The sequence below is a fragment of the Melospiza melodia genome, chromosome 3 (genome assembly GCF_035770615.1).
Source record: "Melospiza melodia melodia isolate bMelMel2 chromosome 3, bMelMel2.pri, whole genome shotgun sequence".
Lineage (NCBI taxonomy): Eukaryota > Metazoa > Chordata > Aves > Passeriformes > Passerellidae > Melospiza > Melospiza melodia.
In genome coordinates, this window is record NC_086196.1 from 61844043 (window position 1) to 61869005 (window position 24963).

General features: G+C 40.4%; 1 protein-coding gene across 2 annotated transcripts in view; it reads left to right on the forward strand.

Annotated features, from left to right (window-relative positions):
- Positions 1–2634: 2634 nt before the first annotated feature.
- DAAM2 (dishevelled associated activator of morphogenesis 2) overlaps positions 2635–24963 on the forward strand; it is a 202502-nt gene continuing 180173 nt past the window's right edge. For both annotated transcript variants that reach the window (XM_063152019.1, XM_063152021.1), the window contains exons 1-2: positions 2635–2786; positions 20851–20973. The gene's annotated coding sequence lies outside the window, so the exon portion shown is untranslated. The remainder of the gene's footprint in view (positions 2787–20850; positions 20974–24963) is intronic.

Consider the following 24963-nt stretch of genomic DNA (forward strand, 5'->3'; position numbering starts at 1 on the left):
AAAAGTGCCTGTCTCTAGTGTCTTTTGGGAGAATTACTATTTTAAATAAATTCTGTTTAAAATGAAGCAATTTTTTCTGTTGCATGTGCATTCCCAATCTAATAGAGAGGATTCTCAAGTATAGGAAACAGGAGTACAGATTGCCCATAGAGAATTTCTTTGTGCTCTTCATATCAAGGTGTTGTGTTCCAGAAAGGGCTTCTGTGACATCTTGTGGGATTGACTCCTGTGGGATTCAATGCAGAGGCTATGAATATACAACCACACAACTGGATATTCTACTTTCATTTTCATATAGAAATGCAACAGGTTCATAGAAATACTGTCTTAGTCCACGGTAGCTGGAATGTTACAGCACTTCTTATGGGATGAATATTTCTACCTTAACAACTACATGGTAAGGGGCATATTCCTTCAGGACAGAAATGAAATGTGGCACTGGACGCAGGTTAACTGTCACTGTCCATGTCATGTATGGGTAAACAGAGCATTTCAGTCTCTTGGCATTTCAATCTTGCTGCAAAATCTTTCAAAATAAAGGAATGCCATTTTGTTCTTGGCTCAGCCTGTAAGACAGGCTGTGGTTATTCATGCTTTACTTCTGTCTGATGGTCAGGATTTCCATGTTCCTCCTACTCCACTCTCTAGGGAGAAGATGTAATATAATCTTATAAACTAAACAGGAGAAAGAGGAGTAATGGATAGCCATTTCATCTTTAGCAAACACCAGGAGCCTCTACTGTGCTTTAGAGGAGCTCAGCCAAATAAATCTTGTGTGATGTGGAACTCCCTGCAAGCAACAGCTTGTGTATCCTACAGAAAAGCCCTGAATCACTCTGCCCTTCAGAGTTCCCGCGGGATATCCATGGGACAAACTACCAACAGGTAACAATGTAACTCCAGAGTTGATCTTTAATAAGATTAGCATGCAGCATAACAAGGCGGGTACTCATCCCTGACTGATCCTTGTTGATGCTGAGTAGACAAGTGACAAATCTCATAGCCAGAGGGGACAACAACACCACTTGGTCAGTGCTTCGATTGCACTGTCAAAACTGGGTACCTTTTAATTTTTTTCTTTATATATAAAAACATTTTACTTCCTTCGCTTGACTGAATACTGCTTTGGAACTGGGATAATATTCTGGTTCCTCCATCTGCCCGATTCTTAGACTCATTTTGTGAGTATAAAAGTGGAAATCTCTTCAAAGAGATACCATTTTATTCTGGAATGTGTCTCAAAACTTTTGGTCATAGTGATGATATTACAGTGAATGGGGAAAGCTGCCATTAGAAAGTTATCAAAAAATTTGATTTTAAGTCTTTTGATGTTGATCAGATGATTTTTATTGATTTGAAGGTGATAATGGTAGAGCAGAAAAGAGAAAGCATATATATATATATGTATATATATATATATATATATGAACATAGTCTGCACAGCCCCAAATGGTAAATTTGCTCTGCTAGTAAGTTGCACAGAAAAGAACCTTGGCACATTTTGAAATAGCAATTGCATCTCCAAAAGTGGTACCAAGACATATACTTCTTAACTGCCTACAAATGGAAATGATGTGGTATAAAAAAAAACAAACCCAGTTGCTTATAATAGCAGCACATTTGTACACTCCTGCAGAAAATGTTGAATAAGTTTTGAACTTCTTAAAAAGGTTTGTCTGTAATCAAGCAAAGCTCACTCAAGGACTTTCACCATATATCACTTCACCTTCAGACTTATCTCTTAGATGGGGTTACTGATACTTACAGGCTTATAGCCAAGCTCAGCTTCTAAATACAAAACAAAGAGGTCTTATCAGTCCAAATTTATCACCACTTACCTCAGCAGGATTATACCATGAGAGCATGTCACTCTTCAAGTACTGATTAACATTAAGGCTAATACTGTTTTGGTTTTTGCTCTAGCATCTCTTCTCTCCCACATAACACCTAAGTGGCTTTCACAGCAGGTGAAAAGTGTCATACTGTACAATAGCAAAGGAATAATGGAAAGATGCAAATAGGCAAAGCATAATAGAAATCAAAGACTAAATTAATTTCCTGAGCTGGTATTTATCTGAGATGACACAACTTCTAGAGAAGATATTTTGAAGTTAGGAGGGAAGATGGCTAAAATAACCCACATGCTTGAGAAGACAATCCAGCTAAAAGGGGTTAGTGACAAAGTGAAAGAGGATGTGGAGAAGATGCTTGGAAGGCCCTGTTTCAGAACTGTTTTAGTTAAATCCAGTAAAAGCCTGGACACAGCAGAGAGCTGTGGGCTTGGAGTGTGTCTGTGAGAGACCTCTATGTCATGCTTGATTCAAACCCTGTTTAAGCACAGCTGAGAGACTGGAAAACCACTTTCCAAATGGGGACTTTCATGACAGACAGTTACAGGCTGGGTGTGGATATAATATGCCATGGACGGAAAAGTACAGGTACTGCCTTTTGCCAGGGACTTATAAAACCACATCTGTAGTTCTCCACAGTTTCCTCCCTGAACCCCTTGGAGGGGTTTTCTATTAAAAATGACAGATTCCCCCCCACCAAACTGCAGTTTTAAATCTACCTAGAAAAACTTTTAGATTGTTCATTCCATAAATATCTCTTGCAGGCTGTCTGACGTCAGAGGATTTGAGAGAGGCTGGTCTGAAAGTGAAAACAGCAGCAGTTCCAGTCTCCCTCTAACAGCAGTGCCAGCGAGAGGAACAGTACAGGCATTTCTCTGTGTGGATTACGGGACTGCAGAACAGGGAGGATCCGCGCAGACACACGGCTACTACAATGTAAGTGCAGCTGCTGCAGCAAAGCTCCTCATGTTTTTGCTTGTTTTCAAGAACAAATCCCTGCAAGTAGTGATTGTCTTTCTTTCTTCTTTTTTTTTTTTTCTCCCCTGAAATATCCTGAAGCCAGCTTGGCAGCACGCACAATTCAGGTTTAGTTTGATTGCTTCTCCCAAAGGTATGCAGAGGGGCTGACAGTGCAGGCTTTTGCACTCTTCTGTATGTGGATGGGGGTGACAGGGGATGAGGGAGGTCTGAGGAGAGCAAGGTAGGGATGGTCATATTTTTAGAAGACTACAAAATTAACTAAAATTCATGTTCTGGTAGCAGGAAAGGAAAATCCCAAATAAGCCTTAGGCAAAAATTAACTTCCTTAAGCAACTCCAAAGTATAGGATTTCTTTTTTAACTCTTTAGTTCCTTGTCATATTGTGCAGCAAGCAGTTCCTCTTTCCATATAAGAATAAGACAGGCAATTCCTTGGCCCCTGACAATGAAGTCCTGTCCCACTCTGACAGGCTATTGGTGATAAAAAATACTAAAACAAATGAGGGGACTCTTGGCTAAATCTGCCAAATTTAGCACCTAGAGCCTGTACTTGCTTGATACTAAGGGCTCTCGAAAGAACTCTACTTCTGCAGAAAAGAGGTGTCTCTCACATCTAAAACCTAGATGTAACAGTGTCATACATTAACAAGTCACCTACTACAAGGAGAATTTCCCTGCAGATACTGATACAGCACCTGGTCCAAGTCCAAACTAAAGGTAGTGATTCTTAGTAATTTTTTTATACTTCTGCAGTCCAGAGATTCCCAAGCTTACTCCATAAGAAGATGATGTTTTCAGTGGGGCACACAGCTGTATCTATTTGCAATTAAAATTCAATGCTGCATTTAATTAACCTTACCTCCTGTGAGATTGAAAACAACCTCACACCTGGGTGACTGTTCATTCTTCAAGTGGGGAAGGGAGCAGTTCTGGGGACAGCTGTGTAGGCAGCTGTCCTTTTCGTTGGCATCTTCTCTAATGAGACCCATGACAGAAGCAGCTTGCTTCCCCTGGAACAGTTTGAGGCCTCCTGCATGAAGATGACACACTTTGCAAGCACTTGTAACCGTAGGAAACTCTTGGCCAGCAGGAGCATTGTTGGCCTGTGCAGTTGCTGGAAGGAGAGATGATGCCCTTGAGCATAAACAGAAAGCTGGGCTGAGGAGCAGAAGCCATGTGAATTGCACAATGCGGGTCCCCATGCTGTTAGCAATTGGCTTCAGCCAACAAGCAGAGTCACAAGAAAGGCCGCTGCAAGTCAGCATTCCCTGCATCGGGCTGTTTTGATAATGGGAAAAGTCTGCAAATACTTTTCCTCTTCAAGGTGGCAGAGTGGGTTATTGGGGCAGGGAGAAGGCAATAAAAGAGGAAAATTGAGGACTGAAAGGAAGGAAGGTTACTGGGATCTCCACTGTGTATCGAAATTGAGCAAGTGTAGTTAGCTGTGCTGGAATATTTGCAGGTTGATGTAATCACTGTGCTGGCTAATGTGATGGAGATACCCTTTACTGGGCAGGTGGTCAAGGTCTAATCCCCACTAAGGGATGCCATGCTATGCAAATAATGAGCTGGAGAATAAGAAGCTGTACTGATGAATGCGTAAGGATGTGGGGAAAAAAGCAGATCCTGCAAGGATCTCAAAAAGCAGATCCTTCAAGGATGTAGTTTGGAAGTGAAGTCTTCAGACTTGGAAGGAATCATACTGGGATCTGAGCTACTTTGCTGTGACATATCAGAATTTTTTCCTCAATTCCATTTATTTCTTACTAGATTTTGTTTCCAGTGGGCCTAGCAGCTCCTTTTACAAGAAGCTGCTTTTTTCCTTAACAAAAGCCTAATCACTTTGGCTGGCAATGTAAAAGAAAAAACTTCTTAAGGAATGTAGTAACTTGTTAGAAATCTTTATGCCCCAATAAAAAATTGAGAGCTGTCACAGCCAAGGCAAGTGTCTGGAGCCACAAACACTTTTTACCTGTTTCAACAGTTAGTCTCTCTGAAGTACTTAAGGACTCATATATTCAGAACTGCTGAAAGCTGAGAGGGTAAGAAGAGGAACTAAGGAGGGGATAATTCCATATTTGTTTTCATCTGACTGCTTCCTGTCTGTCTCATTATTCCTCTCTCTTTCCTTTGTCTCAGCATCCAATAGGTTCGCAACAGTACCTGTAGGGGTTTGCAAGTCTGGAAATTCCCTGTAGACTGTCAGTTGTGGTTCAACAGGAAAGTTGCACACTGAGTGGAAGGCTGGGAAGAAAATGGGTAGGGAGATATTGATCTGGCAGGACATAAATTCAGTTCCAATGAGAATGCATGGGTTTTAGCGTCCTTGAATTTGGATGAGATTGTACTAGCCAGGAAATTGCTAGTTCAACTATGGATGGACTAACCCTGGAAGCAAGATTAAAAAAACACAATATGAACAAGGCAGGCATCTTTTCAGTTTTGTTTTGTGGAACAGAAAGCTATTGCCTGTTGCAGCTTATGACAGTCAGTGTAGCCCTGAGGTTTTAAAAGTCTATATTATGTGTTATGAAGTGAGGTCTCATGGTTTCACAGAGCTGAGTAAGCAAATTCCCTGGATAGCCTAGTGGCTTTACCACACCATATCACTTGTCTGCTGCTATCACTGCTGGATTTTTTTTTAGTTGTGCTTCTTATGTGTAGTTCTGTTCATCCTGAAAATCAGTCACAAAAATTTTTCTTACCAAGTACAGATATGAGTTGCACTTACTATACTTCATTGACAGAGAGGCTTATCAAGAGTTGAATAGCATCTTGAAGGGATCTCCAAAATTGTTTGGGTTTGCTCCATCTGCTTTAGTCAATATAAAATTCCCCCAAGGTCTGATGGTATCCGAAAAACCCATCTAGTCCCTCCAGGCCAGCCATCTGACTTAGAGATTGAGCAATCAGGGGACACTATTTCCTGACACAAAGGGGAAGGATGTGTGGGAGGCTTGGCTTTCAGCACTTTAGTTGCTGTGAATTTTCAAACCTGGGTCAGTCCTATGGAGAGCTGACCCTCTCTCCCTTCCCTGCCCTTGCAACCCCCAGGCAAGCACAGCGTGTTCCTAAATTAAAGGAAAGCTGACTGCTCTTATTTTCATTGGATGAAAGATTTTATGTGTATTTTCCCATGCTTTTTGGTTTGTTGATTATTGACAGTGGTGTCTCATGTGGCTTTTCCATTTGCCAGTTGTGATCCCTAATATCACATTCCTTTGAACTCAGGCATGTGGAGAAAACTGGTAGTTTTTCAGTACACATACTAACACACAGTAGTATGAATAATTTATCATATTTCTGCAATTCCACTTAACAATGACGTTACTTCTGTTTGGCACAAGTCTGTTATCAGGCCAAGGAATTGTTATGTTCCAACCTGAGTGACCTGAGACACAGAGAGTGCAAGTCAGCTCTCATCTAGTGAAAGTTTTCTGGAGCTTTGAATGGTTCATGAAACTTACTCCATGCTTCAATTCTAAGTCCAAGTAACATCAGAACTTAGTACAGAGAAACTGAGGCCCAAGTTGTGCAAAGTAACCTGTAATTTTGGCTCTTTATTTTTAGTGTCTTTTAAGACACCAAGAGACTCAAAAATTGAGGCAGCCAAAATTATAAGCTGTTTTTGAAATGCTGGCTGAGGCACTTGGGCAAATCTACAGAGTGCATTTGATTCTGCTCACATACTTCTTACAGCAGAGTAACTCTGAAGGTCCATGAAACTACTGAAACTACTGCTGGTTTACAGCAGTGGAAGGCACAGACAAATGTGCCCTATGTTGCTGGAAGCTTCCATGAGCTCTGGTGTGTCAGTTCTGTCTTCGTGGTTAATTTCTCTTGACAGGATGTTCCCAGCTGTGATTTGCTGAGAACCACGAAGGCACATGAACACATCACACCCTGGGCAGTGCTATTGGTAGAGTAGCCTCAAGCCATCTTAGTGCTGTGTGTTGTTAAATGGGTACCTGGTGTTGGTTAAACAAGCTTTTCCTTCCCTGAGGCTTTGTGTCTGGTTTATATTTTGCTCAACGTTCATGCTCCCTTTAGATATATTTTTTCAGTTTCCTACATGGTATTTCAACGCTTGAAATTTTGGCTTCTCTGGTGATCTCTATGATGTCAGATAATGTCTCCTAATAGTAGGACTTTACTAGACACAGGACAAAATCTATGGTGACCAATGACAGGACCTGAGGGAATGGCCTGAAGTTGTATCAGGGGAGGTTTAGATGGGATATTAGAAATAGGTTCTTCACCCAGAGGGTGGTTGGGCACTGGAACAGGCTGCCCAGGGAAGTGATCAGAGTACAACCTGACAGTTCAAGAAGCTTTTGGACATTGCTTTCAGGCACATGGTGTGACTCTTGGGGATGGTCCTGTGCCGGGCCAGGAGCTGGACTCAGTGATCCTGGTGGGTCCTGTTCAACTCAGGATATTCTGTGATTCTGTAACATGGAGTAGCAAAACTGATCAGGAGAAGCTCGGGGTTTTTCGATTTAGTAGAAAAGTTATTCTGACAGTATGGCAGGCTTTCACCAGACATGAGGCTTTTCTGGAGTTAAAGATTCCTACTTCAAGTAAAAAGAAGGAAGTAGATAAGAAAGGGATGAGATCAGAAGACTTGCTGGAATTCAAGGAATGGGAGCTGGAGATCAGAAGGATGTGTTTAGACTGTGAAAATGGAAATGGAGGTAACCTTGACGAACTGAGAAAAACCTTGGCAGCAAGGAAGAAATAGGCTTCATCCCTGAATAACAAGTGTTTGCTGACTTCCCAGTAATAATTGCTGAAGTTGGTATTTCTGCTAATGAATTTTGAAGTTCACATTTGTTTTTGTTGGAGAGTATTTTTCTCTTCACTGTGTCCCAAAATAATTAAAATTCAAGAAATGTATGTGCCAGCCCAGCTCTTCTTTGAAATGGGGACAAAGCTGATTTGTGAGACCCAACAAGTCTATTCTGTCTCTCTGGTATAGGACTTTTATAAAGGAGGCATAAACAAGAACTCCTTTCAATTGTTTTATAGCTTTTATTATTCAAGGCAGTGAACAACCCTGATTTGGGGGGCTTTTCATATTGTTCGCTGTTTGGAGGGACAATCTTTTCAGCTGCTTAAAGAATTGGATTAATAAGCTGTGAAGACTTAAGTGATAGAAACTTGTACAGTCCCCTGTTCCTCTTTGAAGACTATGATTAGGTCCAATTTAACATTATAAGGTCTGACATGAAGATGTGTTCCCAGGACAGCTTCACAGAATAAATACACAAACACAGACACAAAAAAGAAGGAACATTTCTGCCAAGGAGCACAATCCAGGTTGGATTTATTGTGAAGAAATCATGCAAGCATACCTTTGAAGGTTTAAGAGCACATGGCAATATTTTCTTCTCCTAAGACAAAGCTGTGGGAAGAGGTGAAAAATCTTGGAGGATGGGTCCCCTATTAAACATGATAATCTGGCTGTACTACCATCTGCAAGTCCTAAACTGAAAGGATTGAACAGAGGTAGGATCAGACTATGTGCGGTTTTTTGAAATGCTTTCCCTAAATATCTGCAACTGACCTTTACTTGGAGAAATGGTACTGGTTTAGATGGACTTCTGACTCTGTGTAGTCCATTTTATATTTCTGTGGTCTTTGTGAGAGATAACAATGTGAAGATCCTCCAATGTTTCAGCAGTCATATTTGTAAGATGTTGACTGAGGAAGCTGACCAGATATATCATAAAAGTTTTCCTCCAGAAACTTATTCATATTTTGGATGCCTTTAAGTGTCAAGAATGCATGTGAAGAAACCATACCTGCATTTTTAGCACTGTCTGTGTCTTCTTGACATTGAAAAAAGAGACCAGCATCTCTGCTGGTTCCCCAGTTAAAAAGTAGATTACAAAGAGTGACAATTTTTCAGAAAAGATTTAACTAGCTAACCTTTCTCTAGTTATTTTTAGGGATATTTTGTATTTTCTTTTGCATTTAAATATTTCTTAAAACATTTCAAACAGGCATACTCATCAGTAGCATATTCTTGCTGATACTTTCGTAACTAACAAATATTTTGAGTTCTTCCATTTTCCGGGAAATCTCAGTGCTTTAGAAATATTAAAAAAATTAGGATATTTTTTAAGTAAATCATGCTGGTCTTTAAAAATCATTAATCTCTTTGCACGCTCTTGGTCCTGCACTGCCATCTGTTTTCTTTCAAATCTCCAGAAGGCTGTGACAGAAATACATGGGAATCCATGTTGTTCTTCATCAGCCTGCCAATTCTGTTCCTTTGCTTGTCAGGTCAAAGAAAACAACCTTTTCAAGAAGGAATGAAACAACTGGGGAAATGTTTAAGCATCTTTGTCTCTGCTGATCCTTGCCAAGAAGTTTCCTGGACTCTTCTAGAGGTGTAATATGATTTCCCTTTAACATAAATCCATTGTTTCCCCCTAGTGTGTTACAACAGTCCATTCCCTCTGAAAACATGTAGTCAATAAATCATCAATACAGCAAGTTCTGTACTTTCCATTGGTTTAAGATCAAGCCCTGAATGCTGCGGGTATTGCATGACCGTTAGTCAGATTGCTCCTGATAGAGCTGGGTCATGTCAATGGTCTGCTCCTATTTGACCAGAAGTTAAATGCTGAGAATATTTTCTTGTCTGCAATCATACACTGTATAAAAATGTGAGGATAAACCACATAGATATAGCAATTTAAAGTCTGCAATTTATTGTTTGCATTCAGCACTTTCGTCTGAAAAATTTCTAAGCACTTTACAAATATTAATGAATTTAGCATTTTTGGAAATTGAGGCACAATTTTCTCAGAAGCCTACAAACTAATGAGGGTCTGTCCTGTCATACAAGTACTCTCACTGCGGGTAGGTTAGACCCATTTTTTTCACACACCTTTATGTCTTCTGAAGTGTTAGTGTAGCAAAGCCATGGTTACTAATTAAAATATTATAACATTATAATAATCATTATGTTGTTTTTAGTCTCCTGTCTATAGACAAGCCATATATTCACCAAAATCATATTTCTCCCAGAATGCAAGAATGTCACCCTATTGCAGAGTGAGTACTTCTTTCCATTTTTACTCCCTCCCTCATATCTTCCCAGAGCCTTTAGTTACAATCTCTCGTTCTTCCTCCACTCCACACTTCATTTAGGGTTTTGCCTGTATTGAAACTGTGGAACTTATGTACTGCTGATAATGGTTGTAAGAGAATTTCCCTACTGGGTGGAATGGGTTTATTTGTTAGATAAAACAGCATACATCTGTAGGGAAGGTTTGCCAGGATATCATTCTTCCTTACAAGCTTCAGGAAATGGAGCCATCCACCAGTGCAGACAATCTTGGTTTTCTTACTGAGTCACTGACCATTAAGCTGGGATGCCTGGACTGTGAGTACCCTCCTTAAATCCATTCGGCAGAATCATGACCCCCCTCCAGGCAGGTGACCTCCATCAGCATCTGCACAACAGATGAAAGAAAGCAAGATCTTGACCAAACATGAGGGGACTTCAGTCCTTTGCTACTTTTGCAGCCGTGTGTACAGCGGGAACGAATTAAACTGTTTCTAACAGCTGAGTGCGCAGAGAGACAGTTGGTTTTGTTCTCACTTGAGCTCTGATGTGTCAGCATCCTCCTGCACTGTTATGCAGGGATAGAGTAATAACCATGCTAGGGCCCTGCCAATATGAACTGTCTTCCAACTGTGCCCTACTGAGATATGAACTTGCCCTCTTCACTTGTTTCATACTTTTACTGCCCTGTGGGTCAGGCGTCCCAATGAGTGAATCTCTCTGGCTCTGTTGTAGAGGCCCTGAAATGTGTTGCCAATGCCAGAAGTACAAAGCTTGACCTCAGCCTTTCATCATCAGCAGGATTCAGGCAGTCTGCGTGAATGTTACAAAGTCTTTGGCACTCACCATTACTAAGTTATAGGGAGAAAAACAGATGCGTTTTCTGACTGAAAATTTCTGACATTTTCCTTGGGCTCCCATGAATTGTTTTCCAGCTGTGTCTGGACTTATCTAGAATAGCTTCATGTACCTGCTGGGTGACATGTGTTGTGCTATAAATGCCCTACTGTTTCCTTCATGACACATTTTCTGTTAAATCAGAGGCAAAATTTAGCAAGTGACTCCTCACTGTCTCATCCCCTGCTTACTTTCAGTGGTGATGTTTTGGATGTCCACATCTATTGGGACATCTCCAGGAGCCCCTACTCTTTCTGATTTACACATCTGTTAGTGTAGCTAAGCTACTGTGGAATGGGAACCTTACCTAAGGAAATACTGTAAATACAAATTACAGTTGGCCTATCATAATGTAGTAACATTTTCATATGGTACCACTGTACTTTTATCAAAAAGCAAGATAAGATTGTCACTTCATCAGTTCTGAGAATCAGTTTTTCAATTACTGGCTTTGATTTTTGCAATATACGTCAACATACGATTCAGATTACATGCATATCAGTATTTTGGGTTTTTTTCTAATTTTGACATAAATAAAAAGTTATCTCTAGTTTTATGTATTTTTATCCATAGAGTGGACTAAATTTTATAGTCTCTAGAATCAGTTAACAGAGGTCAGGGAGATGATATTATACCCCTGTACAATGAAATACCTAGTTTGTCATTGTCAGCTGCTTTAAACAAGAATGAGAATTGCTGCCTCACTTCAGACTGGAAAACTTATCTAATTGTTTCCCATTGGTCACTTGAAAAGGCATATGTTAATGTGTGATAGTTTTGGAATAAATGTGCTGTGGAGACCGCTGGACTACGTGTCTATTACACAGTTGTCTGTGATTGTAGGAAACAGGATGTGATGACCTTGTAGTCTTATCCTACCATGAATGCACATGAGCCAGAATCCAGCTGACCACCCCACAGACTCTGGTGACATGTGGGACTGCAGCAAATTAAAATGGAAGCAGATGGTGAAAAAGTACCCCCTGTGTTTTGCCTTGTCTTTCTTTGAGGGACGTTGCCTGAAGTCTTTGATCCAAATAGCCTGCTGGGGAAACATGTCTCTGAGCTAGGCTGAAACAACATTGGGAACACTGTCTACAGTTCTGGGTACTCAGTGATAAGTGGTTACGCAGTGGAGGAGAGAGATAGGCAACTTTCATTTTTACTCTGAGCCCTTTTTAGTCATGGTCTCTTGGTATTCTTGAGCTTCTTCAGGACAAAACCTAATTCACAAAGAAACTAGAGGGAGTTGAACAGTTTGATGCCAGACAGGGGGCCAATGCCTCCAGAGAAATGGGGAAAACCCTTTAACTTTCATTAGGAATTCCTTCATTGTAAATCTTAGGCTTGCTTCTGCTGGCTGACCAGGGCCATTAACTTGGGGTATGTGCTTTTCAGTGTATTATCTATCTCTTTTTCTGCTTGCAATGGAACAACCAAGGATGCACAAAACTACAAGGTTTATTTCTTAGGTTTTCTGTACAGACTGTGTGAGCTTAAATCTATGAGCTCTCTATGTTCCTATATTTGTTGCATTTGGATTTTAAAGCTTCTCACCAACATTTTGGAGGACTGTTTCTAGGCCTGAATTTTGCCATTTGATGTGGATCATACACACTGCATCTTGTGATGCTATCAGGGTGGGAAATAGTGGGCCCTGTAGCCTCAGTGAAGCTCACAGAGAAATTCACTCATGGGTGTCACAGAAGCAGTTTTCCCAGTCCTGTGATATTTAGCCTAGAAAATATCCATGTAGAATAAGATGTCACGCTGGATTTGTTTAGTAGCTCTGGGCTTCAGTTATCTCTGAACATCCCACGAAGCTTTAGGGTCACAGCAAATGGTGTACTGCTCCTAGGCAAATGCAGCCAGACCGGAGTTTGTTCAGCAGTCATTGTGCCTGGCTTTTAAAACACCAAGCTCACGTTTACATATTCACTGAGACACACTAATCACCGCATTATACCAGCGTCTGTGTATCTGACACACCCAGTGATTTGTTTGCAGACTTTCCCACACCCTTGGAGTTGCTACTTCTTAGTTTGGATCATTTTTGCCGTGTCTGTGTCAGGTGTCATTTTCTCTCCAGATATTTTTAGGTGCAGCTGATTGCAGCAGGTTGAGAGGACAAGACAAGTCTGCCTTTTGCAGCTCACCTGTGTTGCATCATTAGAGAGCATTAAAGGAATCAGGGAACTGGGCTGATTATTGTAGGTGCCTTCCAACTGAACTGTTCTAATTTTACTTCTATTCTACTCCTGCTTATGGAAGGTTTTTTGTTGCTGTTGTTAGGCTTGGTTTGCTTTTTTTAAACTTTTTTTTTTTTTTTATGTGTGGCTTCTACCCATGTATTTACCATTGTTCATTCTTTTTGCCCTACTTTCTTCATGCAGCAGAGAAATATCATAGCACTGAGGATCCAAGATGGGCATAACTAAACCTCACCACACTGAACCACTGGGCCAACAGAGGCCTTTTATATTCTTACTGTCATTTCGTATCAGAACAAGGATTTTTTTTAGATTTCTTCTTTAAATGGTCTTTCTAATGTGTCAGAAATCTGTGTGGTTATGTTTATCAGTATTTTATGATTATTTTGCCTTGTTTGACATGTGTCAGCTACTGAAGGTTCTCTACTGTAAAATGCCTCAGAGGTGACTAAGCGGCTCCTTGTCCTGCCTGCTTTGCTAATTGTGTTGAGCCAAGTGGTATCTGTTGGGTATGCAAGCATGGAGGGTGAGGAAGGGCTTTGTCAACTCAAGGAAACTAATGAGTTGAAGGAAAGAGCTATGATGCTGGTTTGGCCAATAATTACAGGCTGCAGACTTCACAGGTCCCAAAAGCTAAGCAAACTCTATCTTGCTTAATACTTTGGTAAAACACTGAAGGGTATATGTAGCAGTGCTGATCACGTATCAATTTGGAATCAGGTCTAAGAACAAAATCTGGGGAATTTCATATTATAGGACATCAGAGTTTCTTGTCTGTGCTCCTCAGTGCTTTTGAGCGCTAAACTAGTAATCTGTGAGGAAAAAATACAACAGTTTAGACTATCAGAAAACATAACTTATAAAATAAAGTAACAATTTTGGTCAGTGCTTTATTTGGTTCAGCAATATACATAGTTCTCGGATACTTATGATTAGGTACACTAAGAATGGGACACAGCCTAATATAATGGACTTTGATTTTTAGTTTCTTTTTGTCTTATGGTTGCTTGTTTCTGATTCAACACAGATTTTGAACAAATTATCCAATTCCAAAAATTGTTAATATAGATGGTCCCTTGGACTCCTCTGCTCTGTGTCTGGGAGTTGGATTCTACTGGTACAATTGCATTATAACATTTACAAAAATATTTCTTATCTTTTGATGCTTCAATTTTTGTGTTAAAAATATATATAATTTATGATGCAACCCAAAACACCACAGCTCTAACAGATTTTGGCTTTAGCCTGTAGGGCTTAGGTTTTTTTTTTCAGAACTAGTGAGCATACACATCACCAGCTGACTTCAAAAGAAATTGTGGGTGCAGAGGCATTCTGTCATTTGCCCAGGGTCACAGTGATGGTCAGGATCAAGCACCACAGGGCAATTCCTGTATCCAAGTAAATAAACACACATGCCAGACTGGTAGATACTTCTGAGCTGTGCAGGGATCTTGTGTAGCTGCACCTTTAGAAGTGGGTCTTGATCAGATTTAAACAGCTACACTTTTATAAAGAAAATAGCTATTGCCACCTGTGCAGTGATAGCAACTACCAGGTGAATAGGAACTATTGTACACCATTGAAAGTGTCTTTTCAACTGTAATGGTTATTTTTGAAGTATCACAGCTTGGGAATTGCTTGGAATGCTCCTTCTGTGTTGACTTGACCTACCTGTTTCCAAAGTGTTGAGCCAGTGCTTCATTTTTTATCTCACCGTGACTGACCTTGCACCAGAGATGTGTGTGAACAATGCAGCAAGCCCTGCTGGTTTTGGTGGTTATCTGGGGGTTTTTTGTGGTTTTTTGTTTGTTTGTTTGTTTGGGGGTTTTTTTGGGTTTTTTTTTTGGGGGGGGGGTTTGTAATTTTTTTTTTCATATCTGCTGCAGTAAGTTTAAGGCTTACTAGAAGATTTAGCAGCTATATAAAGCAGCATGTTGGAGTGCCATCACAGCCTCATTCTTCCTTACAGTGTCAGCTGAATTGGCTGTGGAGTCCTGACTGCACCTTTTCACAAAGTCCATGAACTCTCATTAGCACACTCCAGTGATTGGGGTGCAGCAGGCTGAGCAAAACCTCCACATACTTCAGGAATAATGTAATCTGGTTTCTTGTCTGAGGTCTAAACATGATTTATCTAATAGTGATTTAGAACTTAAATAGAAGCAAATCTGGAGAAGTGGGCTAAATATTTTTCTCATTTAGCTGAGTTGTCTAAACACTGGAGACTAAGAGCTTATGCAGAACCTTCTAACACTGAGTGAGTCAGGCGTGATTATCCCTCTTTTAGAGAGTGCAGAGTCAGAGACACGAATTGGCTTGCCCATGCCCACACAGAAATGCACAGGTAATGTCAGCATTACAACTTGGTTACTCAGAAGTGGAACATGTATCACACTTCTTCCCACCCTAAGTGCCATAAAGACTGCTTAAAAGGTCATACTCTTATCTTATTAATTTTTCTGAGTATGGGTTTTCTCTTTCATTTTGATTTTCTGTTTAATATAAAAATAATCACAACTAAAGCAAAGTATTTCAACATGTACATTTTCATCATCATTGAAAAACTTCAGTTCTTTGGATCTGAAAATGTTTGTGCCTGTAGAACATTCTTTTATTGACTCTTCTGGGTAAACCTGTACACACTGGTGAAAAGTGGGAGAGAGCATATGAAGATTTTTCAAAAGTGATTGAAGAAAATTTTCCTGGCTCTACAAAGCACAATGCTGAAAATGAGAGGGCAATCAATTTAAATGAAACCAGTAAGTTCTAAAGGTTCAGATAACTTCAGGTTGATGCTGATGCTGAGACTTGGGTTTCCTGTCTCTTGACAATTTACGAATACTTTTGTCTCTCCCTTAATGCTGGGCATAACTGTTTGTGTCAACTTCCCTGTGTCCCAGAGTAGAATCTGCAGGCCCTTTCCTTTAAAGCTTTTGGAATTTACATAACCCCGCAATTGTAGCAATGCAAAATGTGGCTCTGGTTACAATAACAAGGGTTTAGGGAACGCAGGGAGAGATTGCAGCCGCAAAGGCATAAAAGTAAAACAAAACAAAACTCTACATGCTGTTTTAATTTTCAGCAGCCACGTGAGAACTGTCCTGCAGTTCCTGGCTATAAATAAATCTCTGCCATCATAGGAAGACAAAAATCAAAACAGTTCACATTCCTTCCAAATTTTCTTAAGGTTATAAAAAATAAAGGAATGGTAAATATTTCAAAAGTAGAGTGTGTCTTTGCTAAGGAATGTCAAATTATTACTCAAGGGGGTTGATATTTGCATTAAGTAAAGAAATTTGGCATTAAACCTCTCTTTTCCTGCTCCATCTCTGCCAGGTCTTTTAAGAAAACCACTTAGGACTGTGTTTTTAAAAGTTTGCCAGGCAATGCTTCTTAGAACTCCATGCATTCACTGCCTTAGCATCAGCTGAGGCAGGAACTTCCTTTGAGATGAATGAGCATTACACAGAAGTATGACTGTTGCTTCTTGTCAGATGTTACATCCTAGTTCTTTTGCATGGTGTGTTAGGAAGGTGGAGAAAAGGATCACTTCATTGCACAGTGAAATGCTATGGCACTGATAGATGCAGATGTGAATACAGAAGCAAACAATGCTCACACCAAAAGCAACACTATAAGAAGAAGCAGGCCTGCTTGATAAGTAAGATTAGAGTTATTACATGTGGCCAAACAAAGATTTGATCTCCTGTTCAAATCCATTTTTTTCATCAGAATGAAAAATTGTTACAATTGCAAATGTTCTAGGACAAGCTACCTCACTTTTAGACTCAGGAGTGAGAAGATGTAATGCCACGTGAATTGTGTGACTAAGGATAGCTCTTCAGGGATTTTAAGGACAGACTGAATCATGAAATGGTAACAAGGGCATGAATGGAGATAACCTTTAGCAGAGAGCCCTAGAGTAAACAGGCCCACATGAGGGTTTCTGTACGTTGATGAGGTGAAAAGATTTTGTTGAAACTTCTTTCTCAGAAGGTGGTGATGCCTTAAGTTTTAGCCAGTCTAAGGCAACAATAGAGATACAAGTCTACCATGTGTTAGTGTGATGAAGTCCCAAGCAGTAGGACTGGAGACTATGAAAGAAATATCAACACCAGCAGACTGGGAAGGAATTGTGTTATCCAGGGAAACTGATTTAAATTGACCCGGAGCTGTGGTATTGATTTGACTGGGCATGAGGTCTCCCAGAACAGGATATATTTGAATTTCTGAGTGCTCCCTAAAAACATAGGAAGGAAAGCTGCAGCAGAGGAGGAGTCTGATGTTGCTGTGAAAGGGTTCTCCAATTACAGGACCTGTTTCACACTACCTCATCATGGTGATGGACCATAAAACAGCTGAGAGCTTGTGGGAAATAAACCAGAACTTTGGTAGATGTCTGTTAAAGATAAAAAAAATGAGTAAACACACACCTTCTTTGGACAACTGGAGGAGGCTCATGTCTGCTGGAAGAGCAATACCACAGAGCACAAGAAACCCAGGAGGTTTTTGGAGTGATGACACTTTCCTAACACAGATAATGGTTGAGCTGAAGAAAAGAGTCACTCTACTGCACCAGGCATTTACAAACAAGGAAGAACAGACTGGGGGTGTGAAAGTTAAGGGTAGCTTAGGCTGCAGTGACCATGGGATGGCAGAGTAAGGATCCTGAGAGGAGGGAGCAGTACAAAAACTAGGATAAAAACCTTAGAATTCAGAAGAGCAGACTGTGGCCTGATCAGGGATGTCTTTGAAAGAATTCCACCAGACTTGGCCCTGGCAAGAAGAGAGGTCCGTGAGAGTCCAGTGATTTTCAAGGATCACCTCTTTTAAACTCGAGTTCCTCGTGATGAGCAGGGAATGAAACAAAAGCGTCAGGAGGCACATGAAGGTAAGGAAAGAGCTTCTAACTAAATAGAAAAGAAATTTTACAAGAGGTGGGAGTATGGTCAGGTGGATTGAAAAGAATGTAGAGTCACTATCTGAATGTGTGGGGATGGGATAAGGAAAACCAAGACCTACCTGGCCTTGAGTCTGCTAAGGGACATACAGGACAACAAAAAGGGTGTCTAAAGGGAGAACAATTGCAAAAGAAAGAAGAAGGAAAAAGCAGACCCACTGTTGAGTAGTCTAGGGAACCTGGTGGCAAAGGACACAAAAAAGGATGAGATGCTCAAGTCTTTTTCACTGTAATCTTCACTGGAAGAACTCACCTTGAGAAATCCTGTTCCTGTCAACCTGTCAGCTACTATGTATGGAGTAAGAAACACTCATCCTTGATTAATAAGAATTGGATTAGGTAATATTTAACTGAACTGTACAAATAAACAAGTAACCACACAAATAAACCTGGTACCACACAAAAATGCTGAGGGAGCTGTTGAATGTCAATGTGAAGCCGCTCTTCATTAGCTTTGAAAGGTTATAGCCACTGGGGGTGATTCCTGAGGACAGAAAGAAAGTAGTTGTTATTTTTATCTTCAAGAGGGACAAGAAAGGTTGTCTGGACAGGGTGGGGAGCCTCCTCTCAATCTCTAGAAAGGTGAAGGAATACACCATCCTAGAAACCAATTCCAAACATATGAAGGACAAGAATATGACCAGAAGTACTCAGCACAAATCCATAAGGAGAAATCATTCCTGACCATCCAAATGGCCTTCTATGATGAGATAAGGAGAGACTGGTAGGTGCTGTTTATCTTGACTTTAGTAAGGCTTTTGACACTTTTACATAATGTCCTTACTGACAAACTGATGAACTATGGGCTAGATAAGTGATTAGTTACATGGCTTAGTAGCTAGCTGAGCTGCTGGGCTAGAAAGGTTGTGGTCAGCAGAAACAGATCAGCTGCAGGCCCCACAAATAGATTATCCCAGGTTTAGTTCTGGGATACAAAACTGTTTAACATCTTCATGAATGGCCTGGGTGATGGGACTGACTGTACCTTAACCAAATTTGCTGACAACATAAAACTGGGAAGAAAATTGATAGACCAGACGGTTATACTGCTGTTTGGAAGCATCTCAACAGGAGTCTCATGGAATTCAACAAGGGAAAATACCAAGCCCTTTGCTGAGGAGGAAAAGCCTCATGCGTCAGTACAGGCTGAGGCCAACCAGTTGGAAAATAGCCTTGTGCAATGGACCCAGAGTTCAGGTAGGCAACAACTTGAACCTGAGTCTGAATGTACCACTGTGGCAGACAACAGCCTTGGACAATAAGAAAAATTGCCAGCAAGTCAAAATAAATGATCTTTTCTCTCTGCTCAACATCTGGAGTGTTGTGTTGAGCTCTGGGGTTCTGCAGGGCAAGACAGATATGGAGAGAGTTCAATAAGGGGCTGCAAAGATGGTTAAAGGACTGGTATATCTGACATAGGAGGAGAGAATGAGAGACTTGGGACTACTTATCAGTATATATGAATACTTGTTGATGTGAGGAGTAAAGAAGATGGATCACCACTTCTCTGTGATGCCCAGTGGCAGGATGAGAGTTGATAGGCACAAACTGAAACATAGTAAATTCCATTTAAACATAAGAATAATAATTTAATGTGTGTGTGTATCTCCATTTGTGGAGATACTCAAAACCTGACTGGAGGGGCTCCAGGCAACCTTCTCTAGTGTACTCCTCTTTGAGCCCAAGGTTTGGAGGAGATGATTGCAAGAGGTCTCATCCAGCCTTATCTGTTCTGTGCTCTGTGATACCTAATATTTTTTCTCATGGCTGAGTCAAAGCAGCTCAAGAATTGTGATCATAGCTGGCACTTAATATTTTGGTCCAAGTACTACTTGTGATGGACCGTCCCACATCTTCTTAAAATAAGTGACACCAGAGAAAAAATCAGGAATTGTGGTGGAAGGTTTTTGTGGAGTGGGGAATTTCTTCCTGTCTTATATACAGTTCGAGGTTGGGTAGAGGAATTCACTCTTTTGTGATTCTAATGTGGCGTCTTTCACCAGTATCAAACACTTACAGGGGGTAGGAGAGAGGAGAGAGAGACAGAGTCGCCTGAATTTTGCTGATGTTGATAGCCCTGTGTTAAAGTTGATACTGTTACTTCATGGGGTTAATGAGGGAAAGCAAAGCCCTGTTTTTCTGTTATCCCCCAAAGAATACAGTTTCTATGAATAACCTTAAGGTGCACATGGAGAAATTGACAATTCTAATGATGTTTCTCCTAAAGCAGCTTAGTTAAATACCATGGGAAGCAAACAAGGAAAAGGTCACCTTAATGGTATTTCCTAAAGTGGCAGTACAGCAGCATTTGTGCAATGTCCTGGAGCACACTCATTTGGCTTTAATAAAAACTAATGAAAAACCCAACAACAAGAAAATTAGCTGAATGATAAAAGCAAATAATTCAAAACAGATTTCCTTATAAATCCTGGAAATCATCTGTTTAGAGCATCTCATAGAAAGAAGACAACACCAATAGTTCTGTACCATCTGAAAAACATTTTTTGTATGTTAATCGCACTATGTGCAGAAAAAAGGTTTTTTTTTTTCTTTATCAATGATCACTTATGATCCCTATACTCAAAGTTAATGTATAGAGTAACAAATTAATTTGTCTGCAGTGCAGTTGCAATCAGTGTTGAAGATATAGTGGAAAATGTGAGATATGCATATTGGATTTGATTGTAGCATATATTAAGAGCACTGCTGAGTGCTTCAGTGAAGACAACTCCTGCACTGAAAATAAAAGAGACCATATATGAACCTCTGTACATATTTATTCTGTATTTTCATTTGAAAGTGAATAAACATTGGAGATGCCTTTTATATTGAGAGAAAGCTAAAAAGAACTATTTATTTGAAATTGTTTCTCTAGACTACCATCTCTGCAGTCAAAGCAGCCAAAGAGGGGCTCTTCCTACACAGTGAGGACCTGAACTGAACAGAGACCTACAGAGAGAGAGAGAGGAGTGAGTCAGAAACATCTCAGATCATCCAGGTTAGTACTGATTTGCATATGGGGAACGGAAGAGGAGCAGAATACCACGGGGAAAAAATAGCTATCATTTTGTTTTCTTAAACATGTATGATGTGTCCTGCATTCAACAGGCAAGAGGAACCTTCTGCATACTTCGAGGTGGTAAGATGGTTTTTCAACTTTAGAGCAAAGTTACAGCAAACAGAGCCTCACAAGCCCCAGTAAAGCCAAAACGAAGTGTGTTTAGAAGCAGCACATATCCTAATGGCATAAAAATTGTAACCTCCAATCCCATCTGTGTTTTCACCTCATCACCATTTCAGCAGAAGAGAACTGGTATCTAGGCTCTACTACAAGAGTTAGTCATATTACTTTGTCTGAGGGCCAACATATTAACTTGGTTTAGATTCTAATTACAGTCTAAACTGGAGGCATTTCTTGTAAGTTAGTAAATAGACTTATTGGAAATGATACTTTAGTAACGTTCTTCATTTTATGCTCCTTCCTTCCTTCCTTCCTTCCTTCCTTCCTTCCTTCCTTCCTTCCTTCCTTCCTTCCTTCCTTCCTTCCTTCCTTCCTTCCTTCCTTCCTTCCTTCCTTCCTTCCTTCCTTCCTTCCTTCCTTCCTTCCTTCCTTCCTTCCTTCCTTCCTTCCTTCCTTCCTTCCTTCCTTCCTTCCTTCCTTCCTTCCTTCCTTCCTTCCTTCCTTCCTTCCTTCCTTCCTTCCTTCCTTCCTTCCTTCCTTCCTTCCTTCCTTCCTTCCTTCCTTCCTTCCTTCCTTCCTTCCTTCCTTCCTTCCTTCCTTCCTTCCTTCCTTCCTTCCTTCCTTCCTTCCTTCCTTCCTTCCTTCCTTCCTTCCTTCCTTCCTTCCTTCCTTCCTTCCTTCCTTCCTTCCTTCCTTCCTTCCTTCCTTCCGTGGTTTGGTCTATTAAGAATTTCTGCATCCAATTTGTCTATGGAGCCTAATTACACCTAGTGTCTCATGATTTTCAGTATCGTTTTTATTTTTTTCTCGTAGCCTTGCAACAGTAATTTACAGAGACTAAACAGTGTGGGTGTGGAGTGTGGCTGAGTTAGGAAGATGCCCGATGTGAATGAGCAGGGCAGTGGTAAATCAGCAGTCAGGGCTCAAGCTCCGTCGTCCTTCTGATGAACTGAGCAGTAAGTTTCATGTGGTTGTCTCCATAGGCATGACACTGTCTCTCTGTCATATCCTAAATAGTTTCCACAGCTGTTAGAACCTCACAGACACCAATACAAAAAAATACAAATGCTAAATTCAGATTCTGTCACGTGAAACAAAACATGATGTATGGCTCACAGCTCCAGTTTTCTATATGTGTGTGGTTACATATTCAAAATATACAGATTTGCTCCCTGTAATTTTAAAACATTATTATTTTACATATTTGAAGTCTTTTGAAAAACCGACTAATTAATTCCTGATTAGGAACATCCCTCTAGGTGACCAGGTTCTTCTCTGGCAGTGCAATGGTCCAGGAGCAAACAATGGTTTGAGGGGCTCAGTCTCTGTGCATGAACATCTTGCACAGAATCAGGGCCATTACCTAGTTAAATATGTGCTGCTCTCCTGGCATACACCAAGTTTCCCTCCGGCTCAGACTGCCAGGATGGAATTAAAGCTTGCAGAACCTGGGTGTGCCCCTCTTCACTCAACTACTTCACAGAGAAAGAAATGTATTTTTTGTCTCCAGAGCAACTCTGCCTTCTGGTAAACATGCATGTGCTACTTAGCACCTCACCGAAACATGGGTGCTCTACATTCCCTGTAAAATGAACCCTCTTGCCAAGTACAACAAAGACAGTTTTCTTCTCTCTTGCCCTCACCCTCACAGTCAAGCTGATTTCCAAGAAAGCAAGTCATCCTTTGCCTAGAAGTAAGGAGACACCTTTCCGTAGGAACATTGTCCCATTTCCAGGACTCCTAAGCATACAGGAATTCCTGTAAAGAAGGTCAAGTATCCTTTGGGAAAGTGTGTGTCACAAAGTAGGACAGATTTCATGTGATAAAAATTATGTTTAAGAAAAATCAGGGCAGGTTAAAAGTAGTGTAAGAGAGGGAGGGCAAAAAACCCCAAAGCGAAAGAAACCAACAAAAACACAAACCCAAGCTAAACTAAAGCACCAAAGCCCCCAAAGCCAAAATAAAGAGCTTGGCTATCAAATACTGAAAGTAAATGTCATTTGCAATTAATTACTATAATAAGGTCAACTGCCTTCCTAATTGATTTCTGCTTCTTACGAGGGGATCAGTGCTGCTGATTACTTTGCATGTAAACTTCCAAGAATATGAGTAATCAGAGTTTAGCAAGACACACTAACTGAAATTAATTCTTCTAGGTCTTCTGCAAAGAATACACAGTAAACAAATGTTGTCCCCTGTGCAGCATCACTGATAAAACCAGGGCTTTTGGCTCCAGCTACTTTTTTTTCACTGAGATGCTACAAAGCAATTAAAAGAACACAGAGCTGGGTATATTGAAATAATTTTCAAAGGAAGTGAGATTTCTTGGTAGAATAGGAGCAGTTGAACAGCTCAGTCACCAATTCTGCAGAAAGGAAGATATTTAGCTGGAGTTCCCTGCCTGCTGAGCAGCTGTTTCAGGATCCAATAGCAGCCAAGTATCGTTTTAAAAATCCCAAGGCTATTCTATTGGCACTAGGGTCTTTACATGCCTCTGTCAGCTTATAGACCACAGAGTTACAAGGGCAGCTTAAAAACCAACATTTACTGTTTCACTTTGGTCTTGTATCAACCAGTAGTCAACCAGAGTGAAAGATCTGGCCTAGATCCTGTATCAGAATAAGAAGGGAAAATAGCCTTTCCCTTTTTTCTCTGTTCCTTTGATAGATACCACTTTGATTTTTCCTGGAAGTCATTGAGATCTCTGTCCTCACAGATGGAGACTGGCTTTACTTCTGACTGTTTTAATGCCCTTTTCTTGGTTGGAACAAGACATGTTGATTTAGATCATTGCTAATTGAATGATGGTCAATACACCATCCAGTATTTCCTAATCACTTCCAAAACTTAAAAAGGCCCTCAAGCCCCTCCCCTCTATGCAGCTAAACAAGTCCATATATGTGCATATATCAGGAGAATAAAAATGAAAACAGCCCCTGATCATTCAGAGCCCAAACTCTACTAGTGGAAATTTATGTTGCAGTGCAGCTTAATCAGCTTGGATTCTTTTTCAAAAAGGCAAAAAAATCCTTCAAATGAAAAACATTGAAGTATGTCACTAAGCAGACCATTACTGGAACAGCTGCCTAGGGACAAGCTCAGTCACCTTAGTTCACATATTAGTGAAATGAAGACAACAACATATTCATAATAATATTTGTGATACAGGTCACCTGCCTGCATACTGCATCTTCCTGTAAGGTGACCATTTGGTAGAACAGAGATTTTTAAAATAAAAACTATTCCTCTGGAAGATGGGAAAATATATACAGAATAGAAGGAAGCAATCAAAAATGATGGGGAAGACAGAGGAAGATTGCAATTAGAGGGCACAAATCAGTGCCTTCTAATTTGCTAAATGAAATTCAGCTGAAAAACTGTTTTTCTAAAGCTCTGGTCTGTGCAAGATATCATAAAGAAGTTCAAAATGGTCATAAGGTGTTAAGTGTGAACACAACACAAATTTCTTCAAGGGAGGCAAATGAAACCATGATGAAGTTGCTGACTACAAATATTTACAGTTGTCAGGGACTGGTAACTACCTTTAATTGCATACAGATGATCAGAGTTTTAGTGGCAGGAAATTTAATCTAATTCTGGCTGATTCTGACTCTCTTGCCTTCAGGGATGTGGGTTTCAGTTGGGCTGTTATCTGAAAATAGAGATTCACTTTGAAGATGTTTGAGATATACCAAGCAAAACTACAGGGAGAAAAGAAACAACTCCTAAAAGTTTCATATTTGTTTTCTTTTTACTTCCAGCTGAGGTAAAGACGACTCACTTTCTAAAAGGCCCTAAGCTTCTTCT